We start from the raw sequence: 7,439 nt of genomic DNA, 5'->3' as shown, positions 1-7,439 counted from the left end.
TATGCAGGGACGGATATTCTTGGTCTCAAGCACACTACACAGTTCTACAGAACTCTACCTTGGTGACCCCGTATGTCGATGAACACAAGAACAGTCTGCGCTCCAAACACCCGGAGCAGTGCGACGACTGGATTACATGTGAACACATCAGGACTTTCAGCAGTTGGTTGGAAACACGTCTCAGAGGTGACAACACTGTTTGTGATGAGCTGTACTCGTTGTCCAGGGGACCATCTTTGACTGTATTGACTTACAAAGGATACGAGATAAATGGGAATACATTTTACACGATCGCCCAAGATCAAAAGAGCACCAACCAAAACAGCGGTGTCCGCTTTGATGCAGCAACCGAGAGGGGAAAGGACACATATTTTGGTTACATAGTGGACATATGGGAACTTGACTATGGACATGATTTTAAGGTCCCTTTGTTTAAGTGCAAATGGGTCAATCTGTCAGGCGGTGGGGTACAGGTAGACCCACAGTACGGAATGACAACAGTGGATCTGAACAATCTTGGGTACACTGACGAACTGTTCGTCCTACCCAATGATGTGGCACAGGTTATCTATGTGAAGGACATGTCTACCAGACCGAGAAAAAGAAAAGATAAGGAAGCGAATACATCATACGATGAACCAAAGCGCCACATAGTTCTTTCAGGAAAAAGGGACATCGTGGGAGTGGAGGGCAAGACAGACATGTCTGAAGATTATGAAAAGTTTCATGAAATTCCTCCCTTCAAAGTCAAGGCTGATCCAAGCATCCTGATAAACAATGAAGATTATCCATGGTTACGGCGCAATAAGCAAAGGACACAAGCGAAGAAAAAGTGAAGACTTTCTCTCCACAACTATTATGATGATACCATGCCAACTTTCAACCTTTTTGTAGTTCATTTGAAATGCCTATTGTAACAGATGAGTTTTCGTCCGAAATCTTGATACTTCGAAAGAGATTGTCCATTTTGTACACGAAGTGCATCCAGTTTTTGCCGTAACCCTCTTAACTTTTTAGCACATGCTATGTGGGTGAAATGATGACACCATGCCAACTTTCAACCTTTTCAGAGTTCATTTGTAGTGCTTTTCAATTTCACGGTCATATAGCTCATGAAAATCAGTAAATGCATGAAAAACAACAAATGAAGTCAGAAAGGGTTGAAAATTGATGATGTGGCTTTGAATGGTGCATTTTGAACACACGAAAAGTCTGGAGTTCAAATAAGTTCAAAAAATGAAATCCCTTTGTAACTGATGAGTTTTCGTTCGAAACCCTGATACTTCGGAAGAGATTGTCCATTTTGTACACGAAGTGCATCCAGTTTTTGCCGTAACCCTCTCAACTTTTTAGCACATGCTATGTGGGTGAAATGATTATATCATGCCAACTTTCAACCTTTTCAGAGTTCATTTGTAGTGCTTTTGTCAGGACCGGTTTTTTCGGGATATTAATTTCCCAGAAAACGGCCTTTGTGCTCACCAGCCCTAGGATTACTGTTAGCTGATGAGGCACCAACTTGATAGAAGAATCCCAAGCAAAGTACAAAATATGTAGTACAAGACCATTGTGGCCTCGGGGTGCAACACTTGGTTTCTAGTGGTTGATGGCGGGAGCAGTTTGTGGTTCATCTGCGTCTATGGGACTCCATTTCCCACAAGAACAGCTGACCAGGATAACTCCTATCTTCGCGAGGCTGCTACCACCTTTACATGGGTTCCGGGGCTGTCGTCGCAATGCTCATCTCCAAGCAAGAAATCTGGCCAAGACAATAGCCAGGGACAAGCCAGTGAGTACGTTTGAATGTACTCGCAAACATTAAGAGCACGGGTATAATATAACAAGGGGGTAATCATGCTCCGAAATATTTTATGATGATAACGTCTGTCACAAAATAAACGAAATCCGTGATGCACGCATGCAGGTAAAATATGAGCATGCAATACGGGAGTAGAAATAGAATGCACTGATTGAGTGTCTGGAATGACTCCTCGAAAGGGTGCCAATGAATTAACAATGCCGCAGTCGGGCGTCTGAGCGACACCACATAAAGGGCTTATAAAGAATAATTAAATAACAAGCATGCCGCAGTCGGGCGTCTGAGCGACACCACATAAAGGGGCTTATGAATAATAAATAAATGATAAACATGCCGCAGTCGGGCGTCTGAGCGACGCCACATAAAGGGCTTATAAAGAATAAATAAATAACAAGCATGCCGCAGTCGGGCGTCTGAGCGACGCCACATAAAGGGCTTATAAATAATAAATAAATAACAAGCATGCTGCAGTCGGGCGTCTGAGCGACGCCACATAAAAGGCTTATAAATAAATAAATAAATAACAAGCATGCCGCAGTCGGGCGTCTGAGCGACGCCACATAAAGGGCTTATATAAGAATAATCACAGTGAATATCCAGGAGGTAGAACCGTCCCAGGGATACTCAATAATTCAAATGAAGTAACTGGTTAGTCCACAATAATAATAATCATAATCCTCATGTGCTATAGGTCATAATCAAAGTTCTAGTCTAGCCGTTTCTCCATCCGAAGACCGTCACTATGTTCTAGTCTAGCCGTTTCTCCATCCGAAGACCGTCACTATGTTCTAGTTTAGCCGTTTCTCCATCCGAATACCGTTACTATGATCCAGTTTAGCCGTTTCTCCATCCGAATACCGTTACTATGATCCTGTTTAGCCGTTTCTCCATCCGAATACCGTCACTAGACCCATCTCAGACTGTAGTCCTACCCATGGACATGGCTATCCGAATAGATATATCCTCTGCAGAGGGTGTACTCTTTACCCACGAGTAACGGATTTATTTAGTCCATCGGGGCTAATTCCTCCTACGGCCTTTTAATTGAAAACATGCCTGACCTGCACACACCAACTTAACTTACCTGTGTCTGGAATCACCCACAACACCTGTGAAGCCAAACTCTAAGTGGGGGAGGCTACAACCTCGACGTAGCATGGGATCAAATTTATATCGCGCGCTCTAAGGGGTGCCCCCCTCTCGGTCCCAACCAGAAACACCCATGCCCCCGGACCAAGTGGCATGCCTACCGGATGCATCCGGTATCTTCCACCAAGGCCTCTCTGTACGGTGTGTGCTTTGGTAAGGGGTTGACAACTTACTGAACCGTACCCTACCTACGGCAGGGACAAGTGGTAGTACAAAACAAGGAGGGGAAGTTACTGAACAAGACTCGACCTACGGCCGACTCAGGAGGTCCAAGTATTCTCCGAATGATTAGCATGACAAAAATATTTCCATTAACAGATAAACTCACCACTCATCAAGCCTCACCATGCCATACCGTACATACTCATCTCAACGAGGAACTAGGGACAAGCTCGTGTCTACCCAAGACCACGACTTTCCCGGCTTCCTGCCGGTATGCATGGAAAGCTCGCGAGGATGATTACTATCACCAGCATATCCATTTCTAACAGTAAGGCATCTCAAATATGTACTCATGTGTGTGACTTTATCGTCACATAAAAATAACGTATGCACCAAGTCACGGTGGTGTTGTAACGAATGGATCTATTAGATGCATATATCAGGTTATATTGGCAAAAGATATTGTAAGAGATGTTCATGTCTATGTGTGCGTGATGAATGAGAATGCAATGTTTATATGTGCATCTTGTGTATTTCGTGTGTAATATTATATGCTAGCAGTACTTGTGATACAGCAGGGCAAAAGAAGGTCACTGATGGCACTATGACTAATGCCTTGTTAATAGTTACCACGGACAGGTCAGTCGGTTAGTGGTATATATAGCACATCACTGACCGGCCAAGTAGCCATAAAAGTCATCACTGACCCGGAGGCACTAACGGGCCAGATGCACGTCAGTGATGATATAAATTGTCTGGTCAGTGCTATTCCAATCTATAGCAATGATAAATGCAGAATATTTGTTGTGTCCGCGATGGTGATGATCTTTATATATGGCTACTAAATCTTCTTTGCAGCAAATGTTCTTCTCTAAAGATTTCTAAGAATCTCTAAACTTAGTAATTGTGACTCGATGAATTCGTAACTTTGTCTCATGACAATTTTAATTTGAGCATGATAATTCGGACCCAACTTTATGCCTCTGTCTTTGTACTGCATTGGTCATAATGTTGTTCATCTTTGGTCGAGCACTCGAGCTTTGTGTTGTCTGCCTGCACTTTGTGTGCCTAAACTGAGTATCGAAGCTACAGATAGGGTAATTTCTGTTTCTCTACAATGCTGGGACATTGTAGAGCGAACATTTGTTCTCTTTTCTTTCTTTTCTTTTTTTTGAGAGAGAGAGAGAGAAGAGAGATTGAACTCATTGACGGCCCAGCCCATCTAAAGATCTGGCCAGACCTAAAAAAAAAGTTCGTTCGCCGTTCCCGTTTGGTGCACACACGCATCGCATAGTCGGAGGCCATCGCCATCACCGCCGCCTCGTCGCCGTCGACTCGCCGTCAGGTATGCACGCACGCTACGCAGCTCGGCCAAATCATTATTCCCTCTTCTCCCCGTCCCCGTTCCCGTACGTAATATCATGGCGTCACATATCTGGCTGGGTAACTACGGATACCCTAGGCTGCTGCTGGACGATCTGCGTGTTGACTTGCTGCTGGACGATCGCCTGATCTGAAATCCAGGAGATTTTTTCTTAGGGGAAGCCACGAGATTACCAATACGGTAATCCCACTTAATTATGTCAGATATTTTCTCATGCAGTAGAACATTATCTAATGTACCACTTATTTCTGATATGATTGCGAGAATTGCACGGTCTTGAGCGATTTAATTTGCTCAGACCTTCCGAGTACTACATTCGGTTAAGGTTTAGGCTGGGGCTAGCAGTCTCAGAAATACTGCTGCATCTGGTTATCAATACTATCTCACAATGATATATGTAGTCCGTGTTGTTTAATGTGCCACTAGAATTCTTTATGTTCTAATCCACCGCGTCTCTGTGCTTATACCTGCAACTCTGTTCGTTCTGTTAATATGTGCCTTTTCTTTTTCTTTTGCAGTGTGTTGCAGAGGTGGAGCTGCAAGAGGAACGGTTGCTATATCCGTGTCTGTGCCATGTCCAACAGATCCCGAGGCTGGGCAGACCTTCCGAGTGGCCTGTTGGACTCTTATCATTTCTCGGTTGGGATCCTTCCACGATCTGCTTGCTTTTCAAGCCACTTGCCGCCCTTGGCATGCCGTGTTTTCTTCATGTCCGTTCAAATATAACGTGGCAGCGCTCCCACCTCTACTTCTCCAACATGATGGCTCCGGGTCCCTCAAAAAAAACATGATGGCTCCGGGTGCTCTCCTCATCCACACTCTGTTAGAAATTTCACGGTGACCACACGCCCATGTCGTGTCACGGATATAGCCAACAAAGACACCACCTACCAGGGCTTTCAGATTCCCATAGTTTGGAATTCTCATGGAGAGAACGCCTCGTCAAGTCCTATGGAGAATTTTTACTTCAGTGGGGCTTCATATGGTCATCTTATTTTTTTCCAGCAATAAATCATGTGCAGTTTTTGATGTGTTCACAGGCGTTACTGTCTCATCTCCACAACTGCCAGTCTTGGATGAAGGCACTAGGCCCATCTATGGTGCTCTCACCGCTCCCCTAGTATCAGCTAACTCATATCTCATTATCGAAGTTGGATCACAAAATCTGTTTTGGCATGTTGGTAGACACTCTTGGGTGGCACGTTCTCCTCGTTATGCACCAATAAAGCAAATCATCGTCCTCCAAGGGCAAGTATTTGGCATGGATTCTGATCGGAGGCTATTTAAACTGCAGTTGACGCCCCGGCAGATAAAAATAACAGAACTGCCAGTTAGAGAGTCAAGCATGATCAGTAATCGACATCTTTCCGGCACATGGCTGGTGACGTGTGGCGAAATGCTTCTCTTAGTCGGCTTTCGGGGATCTAGTGCAACACCAGGGGGAAGATTCAAAGTCTTCCGCCTTGACCTATCGACCGACCCTGCATTATGGCTGAAGATGGAGAAGTTAGAGAATTGGGCGATATTCATTAGCAAGGATAAGAGAAGCAGACATTGTCTTGCATGAACCCAGAGAGATGGGGTGGGAGGAGCAACCACATATACTGCTATGACAGCAACTCTAAACGTTGCGTCACAATTGAATTGGGAAATGGCTCCAAATTCAATCCAAATGTGTTTTCTTTGAAAGACTGGGCCGGATGGGTGCAACCTATGTGGGTTGTCCCCAGCATGTTCTCTCTGCAACGGTGATGGTGATTATCATGATACGTTGCTGCTATATTTTATTTGAAGAAGATTCTGTTATTCCAAGGATGTGTACAAATCTGTCCAACCTTTGGTAGTTGTCAATGTAGAATCTCGTAAGCTTATTAATTAGGAACAAATTATGTTGGTCTTGAGAGGTCTTTAATTTCAGCACTATGATGGCTTTGATCTTGATTTTCTTACCTCATGGTTTTGCATTCATTGCAATGTTGTTCATCCTGTGCTATTTTTGCCGATGCTCATGTATTACGTGAAAAGTTGATTTTGCAGCAGACTTGATTTGTCTTTCATGTTATTTTCCTTTTGGATTTTGGGTTTACTGATAATTTGGTTTTACCTCTGAGCCATGACAACCCGATAGAGTTCAAAGTTAAGATTGAACAGGTCGGAGATGTTTAGTGTGGTAACTGTTTTTAGTGCTTGGAGATTGCTAGGAGTAGGCAGGCTTTTGCAGAGTTAAAATTGCAGTGCATGGATACTTTTGACCGAGTGTCTATTGTTGCAGTGCTAGGAGTAGGCACCCCCTCCTTTGAACTTTGAATCATGGATGTACATATTATGTTTATATGAATGATTAATCTGTCGTACTCAAGGCGGCAACATCGTCGTCGTGGTCCATTAGCCTCATATTCACCAGTTTTCTCTACACTGGTAAAAACAATTCTAAGGGAATAATGTTTTCTATGGGGAATAAGGTCAGTAACGGTGATAATGGAAGAGAGATTTGGGCACTGACGGTCTAGCCCAACTAAACAAATCCGACCTGAACAATGACAGATGGGCCCAGCCCACCTTGATAACAATTCTCTCAGTTGCTGCCGCCTATAGGTACCATATAGTTTTAAATAGCACGCTGTAGTGTTTGAAAGGCATCATGATAAACAGATTATGTACAATGTAGCCTCATTTAGTATTAAGCATAGAATGTCGTAACCCGCGACAGCAAAGAAATCGCATCCAATATACAAAGGGCACAGCTCACCATTTCTTTTTTTTCCTTGTCCCCCCCCCCCCCCCCACCACCCTTGTCACGCCCGCTTCGCGATCGGGGGGGGGGGGGGGGGGGGGGGAACCCTAGTGCCATCCTCCCTCCTCATCGCCGCCAAGACGAGCCGCTGGGCAAAGCCGGGCCGGCGACGGTGGGGCTTCCTCACCCCC

The sequence above is a fragment of the Aegilops tauschii genome, chromosome 7 (genome assembly GCF_002575655.3).
Source record: "Aegilops tauschii subsp. strangulata cultivar AL8/78 chromosome 7, Aet v6.0, whole genome shotgun sequence".
Lineage (NCBI taxonomy): Eukaryota > Viridiplantae > Streptophyta > Magnoliopsida > Poales > Poaceae > Aegilops > Aegilops tauschii.
The sequence above is the reverse complement of the archived record's forward strand: the minus strand, read 5'-3'. Positions refer to the sequence as shown.